Source organism: Pygocentrus nattereri, chromosome 24 (genome assembly GCF_015220715.1).
Source record: "Pygocentrus nattereri isolate fPygNat1 chromosome 24, fPygNat1.pri, whole genome shotgun sequence".
Taxonomy (NCBI): domain Eukaryota; kingdom Metazoa; phylum Chordata; class Actinopteri; order Characiformes; family Serrasalmidae; genus Pygocentrus; species Pygocentrus nattereri.
The window spans coordinates 20778983-20806492 of record NC_051234.1 but is presented as its reverse complement, the minus strand read 5'-3'; the positions used below and the strand labels follow the sequence as shown (position 1 = coordinate 20806492).

Here is a 27510-nt window from a genome sequence, read left to right as displayed (position 1 = left end):
TCAAGCCAAGCTGTTGTGATTATTCAATACCAAAGCTGCATCACTGAATTTCATTTTTTTTCTCTTCCGAATATGGAATTGACCCACAGTTTGGCTAAAATTCATTCACTCTAAAATACAGAACATCAGTACAGTAAAAAACGATGCATTAAATTTACTTGATTCAAATGAGCATACTGCTCAATCTTTTTGTCATACTTGTAAAGCAACAGAACACTTAACTTGAATCAAATGTATTTTAATACTGTGCAAAAGTCAGAGACCACCCTTTATTTATTTAATTTCCAGTCATTAAATGCAAATTATTACTTTTTTAGGAAACGTTTCTTACACGATTAGATATAAGACAGTCCACTTGCGTAAGGAAGGAAAAAGTCAAGGATAATAAGCGGGGAAAAAGGAGTTTCCGAAACTGGAGTTCAAAAAATTATGAAAAGCTACAGAGAAAATGTGACTCCTAACAATCACCTACAAGACCAGGTAGACCACCGAAACTCTTCCCATCAGATAAGCAGCACTTAAAGCTTTCATCTTCAAGAGAGAGGAGAAAAGCAAGCTCCACTTACTCTTACTTCTGATCTGAAAAAGTCATTGTTGTTTTAATGAAAAATATTATGATTTTTTGTTTGTCAATTTTCTGGGTTGTTATAAATATGTTGGTGGTTACTAAATAAAATAATGTGACATTTGATTTAATAGACTAAACATTATTAAGGTATGAGGTCACTGAGACTCTGTCTGAAGTCTGAGTCAGTTAAAAGTCAAAATTGTGTTTTGAATTCTGGTCTATACAGCACTGTGCAGAAGTCAAACACCATCCTTTATTTATTTCTATAGAATGCACAATCAAAGCAGTCTTTAAGTACAAGTTATTCACTTTTTAGGAAATATCACTTAGGAGGTACATATAAGATAACCCACTTGCATATTGAAGGAGAAAGTAAACAGGAGTTCAAAAAATGATCATAAACTACAGAGAAAATGGAAAAACATGAATCCTAACAACCACTTGCACGTCCAGGTAGACCACCAAGACTGTCCTCATCAGATAAACAGCAGTTTCATCTCTAAGAAAGGAGAAAATCAAGCTCCATTCTTACTTCAGATCTGACAAAAACTGCAGATGTTTCAGTCCATCCTTCCACTGTGAGAAGACAACTCAACACTGAGTCTGAAAGGATGTGCAGCTCTCAAGAAGCCCTTACAAAGAAGCTGCTGTGTTGTGAGAACAATGGACTTGACCAAATTAGAGTCCAGACTCCATCACTGAATGTCTTTAGAACACTTGGATTGTTATAAGAAAATACAACCAACTTCTAAGACTGAACTTTGGAGGTATGAATAAACATCCCTGATGAAAGTGAGTCTCTTGAAAAGAATCCAAGCTGTAATAAAGGCAAAGAGTGGATACATTAAATACTAACAAATTTGGTATTGTATTTAGTTGTTTAAATGTTTTGTGCTTTATTACGTTTCACTAAATAAAGGGTAGTCTCCGGCTATTCTTCTTGAGAATAACATATATTACATCAACACAACTATTACAAAAATGTCTTTGAATTAAAGATAAAAATTGGTGTAATGTGTTAGTCGTGTGGAAATGATGGACACATTTGAATCAAGCATACTTCTGCTTTCAGAACTTTGAAATTGTCCAGAAAAATGTCTAAAATTCACTCATTTTAGCATCGTAAATAGAAAGAAACAGTGTGAATAATTTCTTTGCGATGAAAAATTATCACCTTTTTTGTTGACTTCACAGTTCCCTTTCCACTCAGAGCGAGAGTGTGAACTGCGAGTCTACCTCACACACTCACCGAACTCCGGTGCTAATAGGTGATTACGAGTTAGGCTGCATACTGTTACATTGTTAATCTTGAGGCTAATTGTGCTCCAGCTTTTTGGAATCCTTTATCATGTGTAAGAAAAGAAAAGTGACTACAAACTGATCCCCAGCATGACGGAGGCAGGTAATGACTGGACAGAGCTCCATGCATAGTAATTTCTCAGTTGAGGTCTATTCAGCAATTGAAAAAGCTCCCTGTAGATTTCAATGTATTCAGTGCACACATTATATGACATGTCACCCGGAGCTCATAAAGTATTTCCTTTTCTGATATAATCTTTGGAGTTTGGAGTTATTACTGTGTGAACCTCACTTCCAAGTTAGAACAGTATGTGAAATGCTAATGAAAACAAAAAGAGATGAAAAATACATTTGATTTGACTTGTATTACCAGTACAGAAACATATTTTATATGTTTTACCTTGTGAACTTGATTGTTTTCTGTCTGAATATATGCTCCTTTCAACTTTGATGCTTGAAGCAAAGAATTGGGACAGGAACTTGTTTACTACTGTTACAGTACCTTTTCTTTTAACAGCGCTTAATAAACTCCTGGGGACTTATGACTTCAATTGATCCATTTTTGAAAGCAGAATTGTTTGCCATTCTTCACTTACGCAAGACTTCAGCTGGACAACCATATGGGGCCTTTGTTGTCATATTTTATGCTTTATAATGTGCCACATGTTTTCAGTGTAAAACAGATCTGGACTGCAGGCAGGCTAGCCTAGCTCCTGCACTTTTTGATTATGCATGTTGGAACAAGCAGATGATGTTGTCTTGAAGACAGCGTATGTTGCTCCAAAATCTATATATATTTTTCAGCATCAATGGTGCCTTTATAGTTGTACAAGTTAGCCAATTGATGGGCTCTAATACACCCCTATACCATCAGAGACCCTGGCTTTTAAACTTTACGCCAGTAACAAATTGGATCTTTTCTTCTTTGAGTTGAAGAATATGATGTCCATTAATTCCAAGCCACAGTACACTTTTCCACTGTGCACCTGTCCTTTTGAGATGAGCTTGATCCCAGAGAAACACCTGCGTTTGTGGATGCTGTTGAAATATGGTTTCTGCTACAGTGTTAATTTGTACTTTGGTCTAAGGCTGTGTGCTGATATCTATCACAAACGTGTGCCAATCTTTAATACAGTGCTGTGTGGTCATGGGCATTCATTTGTTAATTAATTACACACTGAGATTTCTCTGGATTCCCTGAATCTTTTGATGATTTTATGCATTGTACTTCTAAATACGAAGAATGCTTACAATTGCTCATGTTATTCTTAAACTGTTGAATTGTTTGCTAACTTCTTTAAATGGTGAGCTTCAACCCATCCTTACTGTATATACCCAAGCATCACCTATTTTAAATGTTTTTTGAATTTCACAAGGCTCTTGGTCATAAACTGCCCATGTCCCAACTTTTTTGGGTACATGAAGGCATCAGATTTCTAAATGAGCATATATTTACAAGAAACAATGAAGTTGATAATAAGCGACAAAAATAAAACACTGAATATTTCGCCTACTGTTGCCGTTTAATTACAACGTTCCAACTTTCCTGGAGTTCAGGTTTGTATGCAGTACTACTTAGTTTTACTTATATGATTACGAGTCTATTTGTATACTAAGTAGCAAAAAAGAGATGTACAGTTGATTATTATCCTGTGTCAACAGGTTCTGCACTTACACATACACCTTCTGTTTGTTTTGATGTCAAGCCCTGGCAAAAAACAGTAAAAAAAAGTTTGATAAAATGGTGCCGAACCCCCTCAGTGGGAAGATAATAGTCTCTTAAATAGCCAACCACTTTCTGCTTTTGTTCTGCTGCCACAGAGATGCATCTGTCTTTCAGTGCGAAAATGCTCTGAACTGTGAACATGACTTTGTATAAGAGCCTCTAAAGACATTTTGCAGACATTTGGAATTACAGTTGAAGTGTTCTGGATTTCTCATCATGTAATCCATCTTTTTTTAAACCCTTAAAAGTTGAAGAATATTCATAATGTTTTGCTGTGCTATTTGTATGTAATGATATGATTAGGTATTTAAGTAGTGAGTTACACAGTTACAATTACATTTGATTTGCATATTTTCTATTGCCTTCCCACTTTTTCTGTTTGAATGTCAAGAAATGACAAAAAAATGTGGCAAAACATGTGATGGACTTTTTCTTTCCCTAATCGAGCATGTGCGCACAACAAAAACTTTTCATCAAATTAATACATTTATAATAAAAAATTCATAATAAAATGTCTGCTATTTACAAACACAGAGACTGAATGTTTAGAATCACTTTCCTCACTTTCTCCTCCTGTTTCAATGAGTGGTGATGCTCTAAGGTAGGGGTGTCCAATCTTATCCACAAAAGGCTGGCATGGCTGCAGGTTTTCACTCCAAATAAGCTGATGCACACCTGATTCCCCTTTAATCAGCTGGTCACAGTCTTCAAACTACTGATCAGGTGATCTCCTGCTTTATTGGAATGAAAACCTGCATGCACACTGGCCCTTTGTGGATAAGATTGGTCACCCCTGCTTTAATGTTTCCTTCTTAACGGTTTCTTACTGTTTATAAAGCAATCTTATATGAATAGAAGAAATACTGAATATCTAAAAATATTGTATATATGTATCTCTGTATTGCTTAAACAGGGTCTTCTCTAAATGAGCTATTAACTATTTGTTGACTGAGTTAAATGTTAATTATTTGTAATCTTAGTTGCAAACACACTTGAAATTATGTTAATGAAGAAGGATGGACCGTGATCTGAGACGTGTTAATTTTATTGTGTTTTATTGTATGTTGCTGTGAAGTCTGGGCGCTAATGTCCATGTTTTGCTTTATAATATGTAAATATTATTGTTTGTTAGCACTTACAAAGGCAGCGGTCATTATGAATGGATGTGTTCCATCTTTCTTATGGTCTTGTAAATTCATTGCTAAGGATCTTTTATACATAACAAGTTCTTCAGAAACCATTTCCACGTCATTTGGAAGCAAAGGTATTTATAAGCAAGAGCGAGTATGTTCCGCTTCAGTTTTAGTCTTGCAAATTAAATCATAAAGAAAAATTAAATCAATTTTTATCATTTGCACCCAGTTTGTACATATTTGTAAGCACCTTTTTCAACCATCATACAGATCATACAGGTTTTTGCAACTGAAATTAACATTTGCTACCACAGCTAAACATTGTGAATTCAGAAAATCCGGTTCTTATTTGATTAACATATCACACATATATGTTACAACTTAAAAATTATGATGTATTTAACATTGAATTAATTTGTTAACAAAAAGGCAATAACTCATTTGCAGAAGACCTAATTAATACACCTTATAAACACATTTATACCACATTTTGTAACCAGTCAAAGGTTCAGATGCGTGCGGATAAAACTGAGAAGGGTGGCTTTATTCACACAAGGCAGAGTCGTCGTCCAAGTGCAGGCGTAGGTCAAAACCAGAAAATGACAGATGATCTGTGATAATATCACAAGGCAAAAAATATCCAAAGGGCAATACAAAAGACAAGGTCAAAATAGCAGGCCGAAAGGTTTAAAATCACAAATCCAAAATGCAGCAAAGGTACAAAAAGGGTCGAAAAAAGCAAGATCGGGGTCAACAAACAGAGTATAGCAATCAGAATAAATGCTCACTAAGTTCTCTAAAGAAGCCAAACCTCGCAAAGAACCCTTTCTAGAGCCTGGGCTTATATATTACACTAAACTAATCATATGACATCAACACACAGGTGAAACCATTCAATATTCTGGTGACTGATCGCACTGATAGGTACGAGGCTGATCGTCACTGATCACATGATCACCACTTGACTCCTGGGTAATGGAGTCCATGAGGGTCTCCGATTCTACAGGGAAGTCCGCTGTCACATGATTTCCCAAGGTGTCTTGAGCAATGTAGTCCGTAACACTAGGAGAGTCCATACAAGGCGGGACACATTTCCTGTCTTGCTTACAAACAATTGTTAAGACGCAGACCTTAAAATAAAGTGCTACCTGATCAGTTACAATTGAAAACGAAATAAAGAACCCATATCACGGAAAAACAAAATTTTCTTTCGCTTTTTTCCAAGTAAAAGAATTTGATGTAGAATGTAAGCACAGTTAAAGTTCTTATTGGTTTATCCAGTCCACATAGGAAAACTAAGTTATGGAAACTAATTAAATTCATTGCTTTTGTGATGCCACGAAAACCAGCGTTACATATTTCCACCTATTCAACCTACAGCAGTTTAGCCCCGCCCATCCAACACTGACATCATAAGGAGTGTTTCATCCTGGACTGCATTTTGAACAAGGTGCAGTACAGGACAGCCAATCAGAACAGCGCACATTTACATATATTTGTCTGAAAGGCAGCACAACAAGGACACCAAGAGACATTTATTAAGAGACTGTTTTAAATCTAGACTGTTTAAAATGGTGATTGTGGTGTATATATTGGTTTATGTCTCAAAGATCAAAAGAAGGCGAGACCACTCTTTATTGATCCAGATCTGCTTAGTTCATTCATCCATATCTGTGTTTCCAACTGTTGGGCCAGTTCAGGCCCTCTGATTCCAACGTGCTCCCTGGCTCTTATTAACTGACAAGATAGTAGTTAATTCTCTTAACATTATTAGAGAACAGTAACTGCCAAGTGTAGTACTGTTCAGTGGATCTAAAGACTCAACATTCAGCTACTTTTGCATGCATGTTGGTTGCAACCTGCGAACCAGATACGCAGGCAATTTGCACCCAGATATTTCTGTAAAGAATATTAAAAGTGATTTATTCATTTCAAAGCTCAGCAGGAGATTTCCCTCTAGCTGAGTTGGGCTTATTGGAACACAAATTGTTTCTTTTTCAAAAGCTTGTTTCATTAAAGGTTGCGCAGGCTGGAATACGCTCATTAGCTAGAATACATAAAGATTACACCTGCAAATGCACTCAGTTAGTGACTTCGACATGCCCTTCATGCCCTGCCTTAGCTTTGAGTTGACCGCAGGGATGAAATTCTTTGCTATAAGGTAAATAGTGCAGATGATGGAGGCTAGTGGGGTTGCTAATGGACTTGCAGTTTGAATATATAGAGATTAGATATTAATGACATAGAAGTAACAGTGAAGAACACCTCGCTGACCTATCTGAAGCAGTGTATGTCAAAGCAAATTGATTTTATTGATGTCAATAAAGTGATGGATTATTGGACTCCAAATGAAGAAAGACATAGTAGCCTAATGGACGCTAGCAATGAACTGGAAAACATTCAGCCTTCGGCAGCCATATAGTTAACCTTCCTCTAAAGATATAGGGTGCAGGAGTGGGAAGCACGTCACGTTGCTGTTTCAAGGCTAGTTGGATAATAGAGTAAAGCTTGGGTAATAGAGTAAAGCTTTCAAGGGTGATGTGTTGACGCTCGTCTTCACTTGCCTTTATGGCAGGCCCATCTGCCTCCCAGCAAGGTCCTTTTCTGGATGGGGTTAGAGGACAACTCTGCTTCTCTGGAGGTGTAAATTGGCTTTATAAGTGTGAAGAAAATGCCTGATGACAGGGCCACAACTAAGTATGGTCCTGTAACAAACTGTGACCCCTGACAGAAGTATGACCAACACAGGCTGTGCACCAACAGATGAACTATTACATCTATAACATCTATAGGATGGACCAGAAAGGTAGATAGTGGACAGTGAGTAGACAGTGTGTTTAAACACTCCAGCAGCACTGCAGTGTGGAGAATGATCCACCACTCAAATAACACCTGCTCTGTGGTGGTCTTATGGGGTTCCTGACCACTGAAGAACAGGGTAAAAGGAGGCTAACAGAATATGCATAGAAACAGATGGACAAGGGCACCCATGTAAGTGGAACTGATAAAATATGTATTTTCAAGCTTACTCTTTTACATATTACCCATAATAATATCTTATTTGCTTTAAGCTAGACACATACATACAGCACAGTGAATAAATCTTAGGAGGCTATATTTATATTTGGCCATCACATACCTGGTTGAGTGATGACGCAAAGGATAAAACGAGAGCCTTTACGAAGAGGTAAAAAAGGAAATACAATTTCATTTAAACTGTAAACTGTGCGCGTCAGTTCAGCAAAATCAGTAGAAAGAAGAAATAAACCCACAAAACCTTCACATTTCACCTTCCACCGAGAGGTCTGCATCAAATTGAAAGGCATTACAATAGTAGAGATCCCTCCAGGGTAGGCTAAGCAAAACTGTATACTTTACTATGATTATAATGCCATATTGTTTTGCTTTATGGGCACAGCGAATTGCCCAAAGCCTCTCAAATTACCTTGGAGGAGCAAATATTTAGGAGTGGAGTGCAGAGTTGAGTCAAATTCATAAAAGCTGGAGCTCTCCATATATTTGAAGAGAAAAGATTCAGTTGTACATGCGGATCAATATGCGATTGAAGGGTGGGTAGAGGGGCCAGAGCAATAGGCAATTCTCTCTATCTCATCCCAGGAGGCTTCAAAATGCCTTGAAGGCTTCAGTCCCCGGCTGGTGAAATCAGAAAAAAGCACAGCTGACTGCGTATAATAAGGAGAAAACAAAAGTCACCAAGCATAGCGAATTCAAGGCTTTTTTCCTCTTTTCTAAATTATTGCATTAACACAATGGAACAGGCCTGTGATCGGTGTGATTCATCAACCTGTCAGCAGCACAGCTTGTCATTGTTGTTGTACAGGCCTGGATTTCAGGAGTGGAAAATCTCTGGCAATTTTCAATCGCCCTGTCAATTTCAGTTTGTAATTGAATATACGGCAATGCTCTCAGCACCCATTAGTTTCGCTCAGAGTGGCAGCGATTAAACGACAAACAAACATATTAGAAGCCGCAAAATGACAAAACATGCTAGTAACACACTAGTGAAAGGCCATTTTGATGCAAATGACCTGTCCCCAATATCCTGGAGGCCTTTTTGAGGGATTGACATTATAATTGCTGCATTGTATAATGCAGCTAACTCTCCAAGGGAGTTGAGACACGTACGCAGTTGGCTAAGTAAATAAATAAATGAACAAAATTGTCTGAAAGAAGCAACCTTATCTTGGCAATATCTTAATAGCATGTTAAATTGCTTTGCAAACAACCCTGTCATGAGCACCTCATTACTAATTTGTTTGTCAAGGAAGAACTCGGTAGCCAGATTCTGCAGTGAGGTGAAAGCTTTTTTGAATCTGATGAGCACAATCATCAGGTTTTGGTGGGTAACAGTAGACCCTAACGAGAAAGAACAGCCCTGTATGTTTGAGCGCCAGATAAATGAAGATGTGGTAATTAGTAATAGTAAATTCTGTGTCTTAACCCCTTAAGAAACTATTTTATTACACACTTCTATAACAAGAATAACGCCATTATTTTGCATTGAAGTCTCTGTAGTGAATAACAGGCCTTAGTATGTAATAAGCCTGTGATTCTGAGGGGTTCAGGCCACCCATCACCAATTTTAGTCTACCAAGCACTAACCCATTACTGAATCATTTGTCTGCCTAAATGAAGCTAGACTTGATCAAATAACTCCTGTACAAACTAACTAGCTAAATATGTAACCGTATTAGCCTTATAAATGACATTAATGAGCTAATAAGTACAGCTTGAAATCCCCTCATGCTCGTGCCTGTTAGCATTAGTGTAGAGCACTTCACAAATGAAGAAAAGTTTTCCTCTCACTTACTGGCAAGCATATTTAAGGACTAAAGTACAGTCTGCCTATTTATAAATTATTTTTATGGTGGCTTCTTAGATCTGTATTTGTCACATATTTTTGTCAGATTTGCATGGGTTTCTTCAGCATCGTCACAAATGGCTTTTCCTGCACTGCAGGTCAAAGTAACAGTTGTAGAGGCCTTAGAAAAAGGGTATCTGTATAGGGAGATACATGGGTGAATACAGAGGTGGACTTAGTGATTCTGGGGCTCTGGGCAAAAGACAGGAATAGAGCCCCTGGATGCACATTTTTCATGTTGGTCAAGGCTCCTGAGTGCTACAACTACCTACACTGCAAAAAATCATATTTTGCCAAAAGAAATCTTATATCTAGTTGATGCATCTAATATTTCTTATTATTACATTCCTGCAAGGAAATGTAATGATTGTTTACCTTACTTCTAGACATTTGAGCTAGTTTAATCAATTTCATGTAATAAAATGATGTCACTATATGGGCAGAAAATGTTGCTTGTTTTAAGTAATAATGCTTGAAATATGAAAATGATCCGCCAATATAGTGAGATCATTTGGTACAGAGTAACATAGAAGTAATGAGCAATGAAACAATCCCATTACATTTTAAGAGAAGTAATTAGAGGGCTATAATGGATTATTTTTAAGTAATTACCCAATATTGGAGCTATCTGTACTAGATAAAATATATTAAAATTAGCGCTCTGGTCTTTCTGAAAAACATTTTGCTTTGGGAGTAAAGAGATAAACCTTTGCTTCCTTCTCTCTTTTTGCATTACTATGCTGCGCTTGGATGACTTTCTTAGATTTTGGTTCTGCAAACACTGCAGTCTGAAGTAGCAGATATTTTTAAAAAATATATATATATATATATATATATATTTATATATATATATACATACAGTGTATCTAACTTGTCTTTTCATGAGGCCCTAAGCAGCTGCCTACCTTTGCCCAGTCACTGCCCCTAATTGAATACCATGAGGGTACATTTTATTGAATGATTACATTACTGACATCTCATGCATCTTTTATCATCTTTATTATTTTGAGATGAAAAGCCTGCTGAAGCCCCTGACACCCTTGAGTTGTTGTCCACCATCTATGTAACACGTGTGCAGTTGGTGTGTTTGACACTTTCATATTAGATGCTGCTTAGCCTTCAACAACTTGAAGAAGTTTGTGTAGTATGTGGTAATATGTTGAGAGTGAATGCTGATTACTTGGCTTCAAACCTCGCCTCTTCAAATGAACATGGTTCATTTTGTCAATGCATGCACTTGCAGTAGGGCTGAATGATATTGATGGAAAAGTCACATTGCAAAATTGTACTTTTTGCAATAAACATTGCCATATTTAAAAAACAACAGTCAAAAAGTCATAATACACCCTTTGTGGCATGTTTTTTGTATTATGAAATGAATACCACCACCTGCCTTGGACGAGCTGCCCACCCTACACTGATGTTCTCATAGACTCCTAGTTATTCCTAATACCAATATTCCTGCTATTAATATTAGTAATATAATCACTTGTAGGTAGTTTGACCAGAGGAGGATGGGTCCCCCCTGGTGAGCCTGGTTCCTCCCAAGGTTTCTTCCTCAGTTCTGAGGGAGTTTTTCCTTGCCACTGTTGCCCCTGGCTTGAACACCAGGGGGTTTCTGTACATTCTTACAGTCCTGTTGAAACTTTGCCTTTCCGAAATTCTGTAAAGCTGCTTTGTGACAAAATCCATTATAAAAAGCGCTATACAAATAAATTTGATTTGATTTGATGTTTCAGTAGGCCTTATTATCATTAGACCTTTGAAATCATTAGGTCTTTTTTGAAGGCCTTGAGGGTTCTCCTCTGGTACATGTGCAGTATACCCCTACAAAATACTGAGTTTGAGTATTATGAATGGGAAAAAAAGCTAGTAGGCTATGTGTACTTTATGTAAGGGGAAAATGCTGCTGAACTAAACCTATTAGAGCTGGGGCAGTCGTGGGCTGGTTAGGGAACTGGCCCTGTGACCAGAAGGTTGCCCAGTGCTGACAGTCCATGACTGAGGTGTCCTTGAGCAAGACACCTAACCCCCAATTGCTCCCCGGGTGCCGTGGATTGGGCTGCCCACTGGACAAGTGTGCTCACTGCCCCCTAGTGTGTGTGTATTCATTAGTGTGTATGTGGTGTTTCACTTCATGGATGGGTTGAATGCAGAGGTGGAATTTCCCCGTTTGTGGGATTAAAAAAGTATCACTTACTTATGAGTGTGAACAAAATGCTAGTGTCTGCTAACTTCCCAATGGGATTTTTAATAGTGTTTTAGTGTTAAACTAATGTTTGTGCACATAAACACTTTTTGGCTGTTTTTTGTGAGACATTCCATTTGTTCTTTCAGTGAAGAGCCCTGGCATAGAACTGTTGCCGTGTTTCTTCATTTCTGAAAACTCATTGAAACCTGGTTAGGCCTTGGTTAGGCCGCGCCTCATTCGCAGTCAGTAACAAATAACTCTAGGAAGGTCTAGAATGATCCTTTTCTCTCCAAATTGGTCCCATTGCAAATCATAACATGACTGGTTGATTCCAATGACAGTTCCTAATTATGTTGGCAGTTAACTTGTGAGGCCTTCAGTCCAGCTCCTGCACTCCTAACTAATGAGAGAGCTCGTTTTTATCCTCTTTCCAACCACTTTTTCAGTGAAATAAGAGCGTTATAAAATACAAATATTACAAGCATAATAATTCTATCAATTAAAGTGAACTTAAAAATACAGACATTTGTTTCCTGAAATCACTAAGCCTTCTCTGAAGCCCTGGAATGGCCATTATCTGGCATTTCAATTCACATTAATAGGCATTGTCAGTTAAAAGTTAACTTTAAATCCTGTTTAGTTTGCTAACATACATTCTCAAGACCTTTAAACAGGTCTGCTCCATTCTGTCATATTTGGCAGGCTGTTAACAAGCCTGCGTGTCCTTTTCTCAGTTTTTTCTTATTTTGATGCCACTCAATCAAAGGAAATTGTTTTTACATCCCACCTCCAACACCTTGATCTTGTCAAAATATTTGGTGAGAGACTGTGAGACTGAGGTGAAACACTGCAGAGTAACACGGCGTATACGCTATTTTCAATTGTGTTTTATATTCAGTAAAATTGAGTTGAGATTTTTGTTTAGATCTTTCAGTGTCCACACAATTGATGTCTCTGTGCTCTGCCCACATTCTTTCTTATTGGCAAAAATATATTCATCCTTTTAATCATTTAATTCAACTAGGATTGTTATAGTGTGTCTTCAGTTCTCCTTAATGTTGCTGGACTATGTTAACTGAAACTTGGCATTTGCCACAGTACTAATGGTAGCATCTGTCATAACACTTTGTCATAACAGCAAGCGATCATTCAAATGTAGCATTGCATGCCAAGTCAGAATATGTATAAATTACTGACCTAACGCAGATTTCAATGAATGCAACTGCTGTCATTTTAAAGTGGAACAGGAAATAAGAAACTAACGTAAGCGTCATCTAATCGAATGTCCACTGTACAAGATTCAGTAGCAATAAGCAAACCGAGGCTGTACCAGTTGAAGTGGGGGTGCTGGTTTAACTGCTAAATTGCATGAGTGTAACATATATATAGTTAACATATATATAGTTTGTCTGAGTGTTTTTTGCTTGAATGCTTGAGGTTACACGTTAGCTCATAGTAATTGCCACAGGTCCACTGGGGATTTTTACAGCTCTGCTCAGTACACACTTCAGCGTAGAGCCTAAACTATTTTGCTGATTATAATGGGAATATTTTGATTTTGTTGTTGTTGCTTGCTTGCCCACCCACCCCACCTGCTCATTAAGGTGTTACAGTGTGACATGCTAAAAAAAAAACATTATTTGAAACTAACAATGCATTCTGAATTTGGGTATTTTGGTAAAAAGTGAGGTGTGTGTTACAATTTCTCATTGAATTGAGTGGGAGTTCTGCAAAGCTTGTCCACCCTCACAACATTAGCTATGAACGAACTCATTTGTGGGCAGATCTTGGATAGGTCAATTCAGCTTCACTTCTTGGGATTCCAGATGGTTTCAGTAAATCAGCAGCTGTCACAGTTTAGTGTAACTTTTTCAGGTCCTAAGTATGCCTTTTCTTTGGCACATGAAATTACCCCCATCTCATCTTCACTGATTATCTGCTGGAATATCTCTTCACTTTGTACCTTTGCCAGAGTCTAAGCTTAGCTGATGTAGATCCCTTGATGCCCGAACTTACATAAAAAAAAAGATAGCGTGCATCATTTCTGTGTGTTTGTGTTCACAGTGTAGACGGAAATGTAATCACAAATTGAATCTTTTTTTATTGCATTTCTTATTCTCAGAGAAACCCTTAACGGCGGCTTTATTGCAGCTGGCGTAGATTGCTTTCGGAGCACTAGCATATTGCATAGGCGGTGTTTCTAAGTGACGGAGGAGACCATGCATAGAATTAAGTGGGAAGAGATGCAACTCAGCTCTTCTTTATGCCTCTCTGGAGATGCCTGATGTTCATTTCCTGCATTTCCATGGAAGGTATTCATGCACTGAATTTCAAGCAGTGGGATAATCTTGACGGCTGTTCGAGAATTGTCCATTTTGTTTGGCAGGAGAGTTTTTTTATAATAGGCTTTAAAGGCAACTTCAGTGTTTCCATCACTACCGATTTACCTTTGGAAAGTTAATTGGTCATGTGTTTTCATGCAGAATAAGTCCAGACCTCATCATCATCAAATGTCTTTTGGATCACTTGGATCATGAGAAGCAGAAGATGCAGAAGATGATTTGTCTGTAAAACTGAAAACAAACTTTTAGACTGGAAATTAAATCAAGGAAAAGTGGTCTCTAACTTCTGCTTACAGACACAAATATGACATAGATTTAAAGTAAATCCGTAGAATGTCTCTGTATGTTTCACTGAGGTACAAGTGAGAAATAATTCATATTTCTCATATTTCATAGCACTAACTTCAGCTGGAGACAACAGCTGGATAGCCTGCTCATTTTCTGGGTGCCTCATGTACAATGTGCAATACATACAGTATGAAGAAAAAAAAAATGCATGCTGTGATTCTGGTTGGCCTCTCATATAAAGTGCTTTCTGAAGTCTTACCTGGAGCGCTTTTAAAATGATCAAACGTCCTAGAGCTGGGCGATTCACCTCGTTCTGTGCATTTGGGTCAAATTTTATCAGGCAAAAATAAACGCCGCTAGCGTCTTGACTCTGTGTCCTCCTCAGGGCAACAATACCATCAAAAATCATTTTAATTTGTGGAGGTGATTGAACAGAAAAGATCAGGCTAACGCTCAGAGCTCTTTTCACTGAACCACAATGGCCATTTAGATAGGCAGCTGGTTTTACATCTGCTTACTGTCACAATTCAGTGATTTACCCACATTGCCACTGTTTTTTTCCCTTCTTTTATTGTTAATCGATTCTAATTTAGAAGTCAGCAAACATGCATTTTACAACATTACATTTTAGCGACTTTGCTACTACAAAGTTACTGCTTTTATACACCAATCTTTAATGTTAATTTGGTTTATCTTAACTTTCAACCCAATTAGCTGTAACCATTTTGTTGTAGCACAACCTTAAAGGTATTTTTATAAGTATAAGGCTGTGTTTTCTGCAGCATCTCATGTACCTAACCCAAAATGTAAATGTATGTAGAGTTATATACATCGAATTGACAGTATATTCGCAGTGGGGAACCCTCAGGGCTTTCTAGGCCTTTATGATTTTTATGAAATAATACTATAGCATTACTGCAGTAATACTCTAATTTCATTGTTATTTTTTAGTTGGCAACAAATGTGCTAAAATCTTGAAATTGTTTGCTCTGTGGTGTCTAGGTAGATACTGCCAATCCCATTGGTTAGGAAATCAGGAGCTAAAGTAAAGCCTTACAGATCTGATTAAATACCAACCTCATTAAGAAGTGAGAGAGCAATCAGACCCATATTTTGATCTACAATAGGACCAATTTAGAGTACAAAACGTTGCTTAGACCTTCTGGAAGTTCTAGTTACATTGTCATGATTGGCCCCTCCCAGTCCTCCATGTGCTTTTGTTTTGTTTTGGTCTTGTCCAGGTGATTCCTTGTTTTGTTTCTTCCTGGTCCTGCCCCCTTGTTTTCAGACCCTGCCCCTGATTATAACCACCTGTGTTAATCCCCTGTGTCTTGTTTACCCTCGTTATTCCTTGTATTTAATTTGCTGGTCTTTGTTTGGTCTTTGTATTGGGTTGTTTGGTGTTTGTGCTTCTGGCCTCCGTTGCTTGTTTGTCCTGTTTTCATTTTCGTCATATCTGTCCCTCATTCTCTCCGTGTTGGCTCATTGACCATGGACTGTCTAGCAGAAATTTGCATTATTGTAGTGGCATGTTTTTGCAAAGATAGTCCAACTGTATAGTGGGTTTTTCTAAAAAATGGTCAATGAGCAATAATGAAGTACATTATTGTGGTGAATAAACTGGCACATCAGTGTATATATTTGTATGCTAACTGAAGTATGCTATAATGCTCAGAAGAATCTCAGTGTGTTTTCACACTCAAATAACTGAATCCAGACCCAGAGCTGATTCAGGGCTTGTTTGGGGAAGGGGCTTGTTATCACAGGTTTGTTTTTCCCATGGAATAATTTCTTTGAAGCCTTTCTGTGCATATTTTCTTGCAAAATGGTGAATAACTGGCTCATCCCTTTGACTCTATTTTTGACAATAAAGTGATGGCAATTGACAATAGCCTCAAGTTATGTACCTTTGGTAGGCTGCTGACACGCGAAGGGTGCTGAACTGGAGATATGCGGATGCATGCCACTGGAGAACAGGAACCACTGGGGAAAAGGGGTGTCGCCTGGGGCTATAGCCCTGAATGTTTTTTAACTAGATCCGAAATTTACAGGGGCACAGGGTCACATTCCCCCTCTTCTCAAACTCGGAGAGAAAGAGAGAGGGAATGTGCGTAAGACAGATGGGGATAATGCATGAACTCTACAATCATCTGTACTGAGACCCTGGTCTTTCTACCCCGGTTGGGAAGATGGTAATTTCTCCTGTTGAGTCTTGGTTCCTCTCAGTGGTTCTTCCTCATGTTTTAGAGAGGTTCTCCTTATAAGTCCTGGGTCTCCTCAGTAGTTCTTTATCATGATCTTAAAGAATTTTATTTTGAATCTTTATTCCCTCTCAGTGGTTCTTCACACTCTTAGGGAGTTTCTGCGGTTCTACGGAGTCTTGGTTCTTCTCAATGTTTCTTCCTAATGGTCTTAGGGCTTTTTTAATTTTGAGACTCTATTTCTTTCAGTGCTTTTTCCCCATGCTCATGGGAATTTCTCCTTTTGAGCCTTGGTCCCTCTCAGTGATTCTTCCTCAGGTTCTTAGGGTTAGGGTTAGGGTTCTACATTTTTGGTCTTCGTTCATCTCAGTGGTTCTTACTTATACCCTAAGAAAATGTCTCCATTTGAGTTCCTCTCTTGATGCTTTTAGGGGGTTCTTCGTTTTGTTATTGGTTCCTTTCAGTAGTTTTTCCTAATGCTCTTAGGGAGTTTCTCCTTTGCAGTTTTGATTCCTCTGAGTGGTTCTTCCTCATGCTCCTAGGGTGTTTCTCTCCCTTGGGTCAGGGTTTTCCAGATACTGTCTCCTTTGCAGATGCTCCTAAAAGGGCAGCTTTGGGACAATGTTTGTTGGCAAAATGCTGAATTGAAAAGAGTTGTAGTCTAGTGTTTGCATTATAGACCCTCGTATGGTGATTTAGGCCCAGCAGTGAACTACAGTGTAAAGTCTCCAGTGTGGCCTTCTTTGAAGACAAAAGGAGTTTTTGAGGCTTTTGAGCCTTGTCCCTCCTGGCAAACTGTAGTATATTGCATGAGTGTGCTCTCTTAAATGCTGCTGTAAAACCTCCCCGGTCATTAACATTTCATTTCCTGGCATATATGCATTTTATATGCCTCATAAATGTTTGAGGAACCTATAATCTCGTGTCTAATCTCAAACCCCTGGAGCCTGCAGTCTACGGCCTAATATATGGATGCAGCAACATCTACACAAGGTCAAGAGACAAGAACCCTGTTCACATCCACTGTTAAAACGAATCCATAATAGATCTGGGTAAAAATGACGATGGCTCAGTGTAAACATTTAAAATATTCATGTAAATCTGGTTATGATTCAGTTCCATGGTGCTTGACAAAGCATTAAAGTGGAATTCTGACAAAGTCTGTAAATGTAAATTAATTTAGAGTCATTTCGAATGGTTTAATGTGAAATGGTTAGTTGCAGAGTAATTTATCTATTTGGATTTCTTTACGGTGGGGGTGATAGGAACCAGGGGCCATGACGTCTACTAAACAAATATAACCATTTTGTTTACTATCCAAAATCAATGGTGAACGTACACATGTCTTTGTATGTATTAGTGAAAATTGTGAAATAGAGATTTTTTTTTCTATTTTGCCCTGCATGAACATCTGCATCCTTAATAGATGTTAAAGGACATATTTAAGGCCAGAACATTGTCAAAACAATCATAAAATCATGTCTGAGGCATGTCTTCCTGAGAGTGTCTTGTAAAGGTATTCAGATAACTCTTCAGATGTCTGGTCCCTATCACCACCATTGTGAACAATTCTGACTTGGTCAGTTTCTCTAGACTATTTCAAACCGAACTACTCTGAATGACTTTGTTTCAATCTTAACCACTGAGTTATACAGAAATTTCCCCTTTAAATTTTGTCGAGATGGTAATGAAGTCATTCAGAGGAGTTTGGCGTGAAATGCTCTGTTCTAGGGAAAACTACTAATTAAGAATTGTTCACAGTGGTGGTGATGAGAACCAGACATCTGAAGCTCTGGATGCCTCTAAAAGTTCCTCACAGAAAGTTATTACCTGAAATGATTATGAATGCATTGCATGATGTCTAAGATAGTTTTGAGATCAGATTGTGGCCTAAAACACATATTTCTTAATCCATTCATGTTGGAGATGTACATGCAGGGTATTGTGAAGCACAATGTTCCCTAAGAGAAAGTTAGTTTTACCAGATTTGCAAATATTTTACATCAACATTACATATAAAGCTCAGACATGTGTAGGTTCACTGGTGGTTTTGAAAGATGCATGGCCCAGTCCAATTAAACTTCACAGCCACATTGTGATTGCAGAAACATTCAGTTCAGGGAAAATTTAGAGTTTTAAAGTCCAGTGACCTTCAGGATGACAAGAAGACATTTGGATTTAAACACAATGCAGATGGTGCAGCTGATCTGATCAGGGCTGTTAGGGCACCGGTGTGCCAGATGTACATAAACTCCAACAGCAACAGTTTTTCAGAAGAATTAGAATAGCATTTTCTGGCACCTGTTGAAATGTGTGAAGGTCACTGGATTTCTCTCAGGATTTCTATTTGAAGTTGTCATCATGTTTTTTTTTGTACTGAATGCCTTGGTGCTTACATTATTAGCCACTTTATCACACACTGGAATATGAACAGATTCACATGAATATATTAAAGGGGAATTCCACTAATTTTCCAACATTTCTGCATAATTAAGTCTTTGAGACAAAAGTTATTCAGGGTGGTTTTATGTAAAATGGTTTATTGTAGAGAAACCTAGACGCAGTTTTATTTACTATCCAAAACCACCAATGAAGCTAAACATCCTCCAGTGTTTTATATGTAATGTTTATGATGGTAAAATAGTGATAGAGTTTTTTTCCCCTTTGGGGACCATTTTGTCTCAGAACACCAGACATCAGGCAGTGAGGGAGATTCTAGGTTCCTATTACCACCACTGTGAACAATTCTGACATAGGTTTCAAACAAAGTGTTTCAGATCAAGCCACTCTGAGTGACTTTAACCATTTAATTATGCAGAAATGTTTAAAAACCGGTAAAAAACCATGTAAAGAAACTGAAATGTCCACGCAAATCAGTTTATTTATATACAGATGTTCTCACCTGCGACTTTCCTTCAAATTTGAATAATAAGGTATAAATGATGTTACTAGTTATATAATAAGTTATGCAATTATGTATTTTTTGGTATTATAGCAAAATGACAATAATAGTTCCAAACTTCTAATGGTTAATAGCTGATAGCATTGGAGTAGCATTCAATACACATTAAACATTTACTTTCTAGTTTAAAAAAAAAAAGTACAACATAGTTGGTCAATGAGTTTTGTGATGTTTTCTAAACATTGTCTACTCAGTTTGCTTTTTTTTTTTACATTTTTATTATTATTTTCTACATGGCAGAAGCAGTTAGTTAGTAACATATTGGGGGGTGTAAACTGTAGCATAACTATGGCAGAGGCCACACCTTATGTTTTGTTTTTTCCTCATATGTTAATTCTGGAAATAAGCAGTAATTGTGCTTCAGAATGGTGCAGAAGTGGGTTCTCTGTAGAGGATATGTTAACTTATTTTCACTTTAAAAAAAAAAATCAACAGAAAATGTCATTTTACCAGGGGTGCCCAAAGTTTTGCATACACTTGTACTGCTTTACAAAAGTCTAAAACTCTTCTGGAACCTTGTAGAGATAAATCTGTTATATAACTATGCAGGTTTTCTAGAATATCTGCTATGCCTGTGTATAAAAGAAGACATTCTATGTGGAATTCAGTCACATATAACATCAAAAAATGTATTCATAGAAAAGCAATAGCTTTGTGTTCCTCCCAAAGCCCCGTTGGCTGGAGACGGCCATCATTAATCACGGCCTGGTGTCTGTAGGTTCTCCAGAAGAGAAACTTTCCCAGCGCTCAGGTTTTTGATGACATTATTGCACCGGGAGCCTCCTGGCTCAGCTGTTGTTGACCTCTTGCAAACCACATGCTCAAACACTAGCCCTGCCTTGATGACAAATAGTCCTGGGGGGCTTTGTATCTCCGTAATTGCATCAGTACTTTGGAAAACCCTCAAGAGAATTGGCTTGCTCTTTAAAGGGCAACAGGGAAATGTCCTTCAAATGTCATTCAAGCTTTAATGGCCTCAGATGTCCAAGCCATTCTGCAAAGTGTGGAGAAGCATGTTTGCTTTTCCTTTTTTCTTCTTCTTTGTTTTAACTGCATATATCGATCTATAACATAACTGTTGTAACACAACCTACTAGACAGTCAAAGTAGCTACCAAAGGTTTCAGTACTTTGTGCAGCGGAGAAATGAGCCCTCGTTTCAATGACCCATTCTATAGACATTCCACATTAGTTTCATAATAGTTACAAAATAATTCGTAGTGGTCACTAAATTAATTATAGTAGTTCAATTATAGTAGATACTGAATTATTCCTAATATATACGGAATAATTGATAGTGATTTATAGTAGCTACTAAATAATTGATAATGGTTACTAATGAATTTACAGTAGTTAATTGAAAAGTTGGAAGAGCAATAACTGAATAATACAGCTACATTTATCTCTATTAAAATCACAGGCCTATTACATATTAAGGTTTTTAATTAGTAACTACAATGATTTCAGTGTATACTGGCTATGCTATTCTTAGGTTATAGATATGTGTATTAACCATTGGGCCTGCTGTCAGGCCTTTTAAGAGGTTAAGGAATTAATGTTATTTTGGGCCATTTCTATTGTATTATAACTGAAATACTGACCAGCTGTCCTTTTTTTTAATGATGTTTAAAAAAATAAATGAAAAGGAAGTAAAAACAATGTGTTTATGAGGTATGTATGCATCTCTGGTGGTGTCTGTAGACTTCACTTTGTGGTTGTCTTCCTGCCACTGTGAGTGTTTAAGGGTCTGTAGAGCTTAGAGTAGAGGTCGGCATTAAAAAGCAGACCTGATTAAGCAGGTGGATAAGCAGCGAGCCTTGGATGATGGGTCAGAGGTCGAGGCACCCACACAGTGTTAACAGGGGGTTTCATCCACCCCTAATTAATCTGTGATGGCGTGAGGTGATTGCTGGGTTTCCCATGGCGACGTGCGGGAGCTTAGACGGCACTGACCTTTCACCCTGCGAGACTCTAATTAGGTGCCGCTCTGGAGGCTGAGTACAGTCAGGCCATGGAGATGAAGCACACAGAGAGACTACACTACCCATAATCCACCTCTGAACACACTGCCTGTCAATACATGTTGATGGATGTAAATGAACATTCTTAGCTAGTAGTACTAATTCTTAGTAGTGACAAAATATTTAGTCATTTGTTTCAATAAAAATAAAGTCACTAAGTCACTAAGGCTAGAGTTATTTTAGAACTCTGACTTTGAACCAGTTCAGTAGAATAATTCTTATAACATGTATACAGTATTGTGCAGAAGTCCAACACCCTTCATTTATTTCTATAGAATTTATAATCAAAGCAGTCATTATGTACAAATCATTCATTTTTCAGGAGATATTTCTGAGATTAGTTGTAAAATAATCCACTTGGATTAGGAGAAAGGAAGGAGAAAGTCAAAGGTGGAAAAACAGGAGTTGAAAGAATTAAAAACTATAGAGTGGGACTCCTGACAACCACTTGCAAGTCTTGGTAGACCACCAAAACTGACCTCATCAGATAAACATCAGCTCCACTCCTGCTTCTTTCTTTCTGTTTATCCTTCAACTGTGAGAAGACAACTCAGCACTATGGGTCTGAAAGGATTTGTAGCTGTCAGGAGGTCCTTATTGAGAAAAATGCTGCAAATATTAAAATTTTTATTACATTTTCTTCAAATAAACCAGATTATTCTTTAATGTATTGCAGGGTAACATTCTCCCCATTAAAAATAATGGTTTAAAAAGCTAGCTGAGCCGTAAAATAATTATAACTGATAATGACTTCTAATTACTCTGACATTTATACCACATATCAGACCTCCCCACTTTAGCCTTTGTAATCAGCACCACTGTAATTTGCACCATGCCATGCTTTCAGATCCCCTGCACCTCTACATAACATTACTATATTAATATACAGGAGTGCTGCAGCACTTAGCCAAACAACTAACGTTGCTTTGCTACATTTTATCGGCAATAAACTAATGCGATTATTAGCTAATTATGCTATGAAGCTTCCACATGGACTATTCACTTCCCAGAAAGTCAGCCTAATTAAAATTGAAAAGGTGCTGATTTTTAAAAATGTCTGCATAATTAAATGGTTGAGATATAAAGTCATTCAGAGTGGTTTCATGTGAATTGGTTCATTGTAGAGATATTAACACACTAAGATTTCATTACAGTGGTGGTGATAGAAACCAGGGGTCATGTTATCCACAGCATTGATATTTATGTAAACCACAGTGTCTTCTGAGTTTTTATGTGTAATGCTGATAGTAAAAAAGTGGTAAATCTGAAAGTTTTTGTAGTGACTACATTACCTTATAACAACCACCGTGTACCTCTCCACCATAAATGTCAAAAGTCAAGTCAAAATTTATTCATATAGTGCATTTTACAACAGCTGTTGTCACTAAGCAGCTTGACAGAAAATTATTTTAAAACGTTTTAAAGAATAAATTGTAGGCCAAAACTATCATAAAACAATGGCTCAAATCAATTCTGCAATTTCACTTCAAACCACTCTGAATTGCTTTGTTTACATCCTAAGCATTTAATTTTAGAAAGAAAATTTGAAAGATTAGTGGAATTCCCCTTTTAGCCAATATAGACAGATGTTATAGCATGCCGCTTTGCCGCTTGCATAGGCAGTGCAGTTTTCTTGAAGAAAAAAAAAAGCCTCAAAATGAATCCCACCTGCAACTTATTTTCAGGTGGGACCTGCAGGTAAACTTGCCTCATGCAGACCTCGACGCTAAAGCTAGCTAGCTGTCCATCCAGCAATAACATCACCGTTGCTGATGGATCATGGTTTGATCTCATCACCTTTGTGTTTTTTGCTCTCTGAGAAGCCATTATCATTAATTTCCTGTAGAACTGACTCACAGTGGCAGCTTCTGCCTGAAGCCATCTATTCTTTCCCCTTGTGTATACTCCAGAGAGCCAGACTTTGACAGCCATGTCCAGCTGAATGTTATACTGTCCCCTGCACTGTCATCCAGCTCCATGAGCACAAAATGCACAGAGTGTGAGGGATGGAAATGATGAGAGAATGAATACTCCTCCATTTCACAAGTAATTTCTGACATATTTCTCAGCTGTGCTCATGGTGTTGTGTCCTTGTTTGAATCCACTGGACTATGGCCTGCACCCAGACGCAGAGAGAAGAGGGCGATAGCTCAGTGCCCTGTGCTATGTGACAGTGGCCAAATGGTCAGCAGAGAGCTTCACTGGTTTAATGTCTTTTCATCCTTTTATGATTAATGGTGAAAAAGAGTTAATTTCTTCGCATGCTGGCTCTTATTAAGTCCTGGTGGCTTCCCGGCCTCTGCAATGACTTGCAAGTAAATAACACATGGATATGATTTATCGACCACAACTGTCAAATCAGTGGCTGGAGTGGAAAAGTTAACCTGGACATCAAGTCCTTCAAGAGGAACACTTGTCACTGATTGAAATTCTAAGAACGCCTTGTAATTTGGCACTCATCAACCCATTGACCTGCCTGATGGGACTATGTTGTCTGAGTTGAATGAGTGGCAATCAGACTGCTGAAACAGCCCAAGCACTTGATAAAGCATTCAATAAAGCTACAATAATCTCTGATTGCGGTTTTATGAAGCCAAGCATTCCTTTTTGTGTATATGTGCATGTTGCTCATAAAAAATTACACGTTGCTAAAAAATCCACTGGGTCAACGTGCAGGACATGACGTAAGCCCGCTGTTAAAGGGCCCATATTGTAGAAAAAAAGTCCATATGTGTAAATAAGGCACCAAAACCAGCCTGTTTTAAACAGCATGTTTTTTGGTGATGCCACAAAAAAAACACATTTACTTACACTATATTGCCAAAAGTATTCACTCCATCAATTCACCCATCCAAATAATTGAATTCAGGTGTTCCAATTACTTCCATGGCCACAGGTGTATAAAACCAAACCTCTAGGCCTGCAGGCTGCTTCTACACACATTAGTGAAAGAATGGGTCGCTCTCAGGATCAGTGAATTCCAGCGTGATACCGTGATAGGATGCCACCTGTGCAGCAAGTCCAGTCGTGAAATTTCCTCACTACTAAATATTCCACAGTCAACTGTCAGTGGTATCATAACAAAGTAGAAGTGACTGGGAACGACAGGGACCTCGTAAAATGACAGAGCGGGGTCGGCAGATGCTGAGGCGCATAGTGTGCAGAGGTCAACAACTTTCTGCAGAGTCAATCAACACAGACCTCCAAACTCCATGTGGCTTTCAGATTAGCTCAAGAACAGCGTAGAGAGCATCATGGAATGGGTTTTCATGGCCGAGCAGCTGCATCCAAGCCTTACATCACCAAGTGCAATGCAAAGCGTTGAATGCAGAGGTGTAAAGCGCCACCACTGGGTTTGGCGGTTGCCAGGAGAGCGGTGCTTGTCTGACTGCATTGGGTCAAGTGTAAAGTTTGGTGAAGAGGGGATTATGGTGTGGGGTTGTTTTTCAGGAGTTTTTCATTTTCACCTTTTTCATTTTAATGGATGAGTAGACATTGTGAATGGTTTAATACTAAACTATTAACTCTTTAAGGAATATAATATATTTACATTTGCAAAATGGATTTGGTGATGATATAATGTTATATTTATTGTATATAATGTAACTATTTATAAAAATATATTTTATTGCACATCCAAAATATTATTCCACATATCTCTTGAACAACTTCAGACTGAACCCAGCCATACCTCTATAAGAGGAACCTGCAGAAATTGATTGAAGTTTATAGGACTGCCTTATGCATTAAGCCACTGTAGGTTTTTTTAAACAATGATAAGAATATCTGGTCAATCTTCAGTATATACTACAAAGTATCAGTAATGAGGTTGCAGTCACAGCTGCTGTATGTAGTCCTGTACCTGCAGTCGTGGGCTGGAGGTTAGGGAACCAGCCTTGTGACCGGAAGGTCACCAGTTCGATCACCAGAGCCAACAGCACATGACTGAGGTGTTCTTGAGCAAGACACCTAACCCCCAACTGCTCCCCGGGCGCTGCGGATTGGGCTGCCCACCGCTCCGGCAAGTGTGCTCACTGCCCCCTAGTGTGTGTGTTCACTAGAGTGTATGTGGTGTTTCACTGCACAGGTGGGTTAAATGCGGAGGTGAAATTTCCCCGTTGTGGGATTAATAAGGGTCACTTAATCTTACTTTAAAAGGGTATGGTAAATGAGGTGGAAATGGATTTTTCAAAAATTTCCTCATTTAAGAATCTCTCTGGCCAAAATCTCCTCAAGTCTTCCAAGCATCTGTCTGGATCAGTGTATCTAGACATAGAATGATACCTATTCATGCAGTATAAACATGATTTAGTTAAATAAGCAGGACAATGTTCTTATTTAACCTTTTGAGGCAGATTTAAAAATGTGTTTTATCTGCTTTTTATTTGGTTCATCTACCTTATTAATGAGATATCTCAATGCTCAATTGCTGCCTTTTTGAACAAGAAAATACATGCATAGGAATGCATCACACATTATTTGCAGTTTATTGTTATTCTAATGAAACAAATCCATAATATGTGTTTCCATTGCATTGTGAATAGAGTTTTGAACGCATCACTCTATTGCAGTGCAACAATAAAGGCAGCAGCTTCTTTTATACAGTGATAGGAAACTCAAGAGCATGCAGATTTCCACATGCTGATCCATTTTACTGACCAACATGGACATGCAGCATGCCACTCAGCAACTACTCTGAGAGCAGATTGAATCAGTTAAAAGGGACAAAGACACTTGATTAGATCGTTTTAGATCAGTTACAGCTATCTGCAGTATAGTATAGATAGTGACCACTAACCCTCTTTATGAGCAATTACAAGCAGTTTTTTCCCAGTTTTTTGCCTTCTGATCCAATCAGAATGTATTAATGTTAGATATCAGCTGATACCAAGCTTTATGTTTTCATAAATAATGTAGCCACACACTTTAGTTCTAGTCTGCTAGTTAATATTACAGCAAGTTCTCTTTGTTTTTAGTATGTGTATAATGTATCATTCTGGATTGACATTAACTGGGATGTTTGACCTTTTACTGCTGCAGTAAAATTATATCACTTTTGATGTATATAACAGTACACAGCAGTCTGAACTGCTGTGTAGCAGCCTGCTCTTTTCACTCTTTTTTACTTTTTGAAAGCACTTTTAAACACCCGTTTTAACCCAGAAGTGGTGTGACCACCAGTAAAACAGTAATCAGTTGTGGCTTGTGAGTGAAAAGTCACAGGAGTGCATTGTCTACATGATTTAGTATTGCATGTGATAAATAGGCAAAAATAGACTCGATAGTTGTGCTCTTACATTTTATACTCTTCAAACATAGTTAAAAAACACAATTGCAGATATCACTTTTTTTTATTTTCCACTTTAAAAGTAGTTCCAAAGAGCTTGATGTAGTATATAAATGCTGTAAATGTTTGACGGCAGCCCAAACCTGTAATTAAGGCACCAAAAACCAGCCAAAAAAACACATTTCCGTATATCAGTATACAGCAGTTTAGCCCTGTCAAGTCACTCTGAAGTTACTTTTAAACACTTGGAAAAAAACGACAAATTTTATAACTGCAGTCCTGGCGTTTTGTTCAAAATGGAGAATGAAGTGTAAGAGCACAACTATCAGGTCTGTTTTTTGCTCTTTATCGCATGCAACATTAAAACATGAACACAATTGCAGTCCTGTGACATTTTCATTGAGGTGTTTAATCCCTCAGGGATCATCCCTGATCCCAATCCCCTGGATCTGGATCAGGACATCACTACTTACCAAGAATTTCTACTTTAGTGGTTAAAAATCATTGATTAAACGATAACCATTACAACATGATCACAATTCGATCAAAATGTGAGGAAAAGCCCGCCTCTAAGATCATGCCGTCCCTGTGGAATTCTAGTAGTTTGTTAG

The 27510-nt window shown here is 37.9% G+C and overlaps 1 protein-coding gene across 1 annotated transcript in view; it reads left to right on the top strand.

Moving 5' to 3' along the window:
- cntnap2a (contactin associated protein 2a) overlaps nucleotides 1–27510 on the top strand; it is a 655370-nt gene that overhangs the window by 323134 nt on the left and 304726 nt on the right. The window lies entirely within an intron of this gene.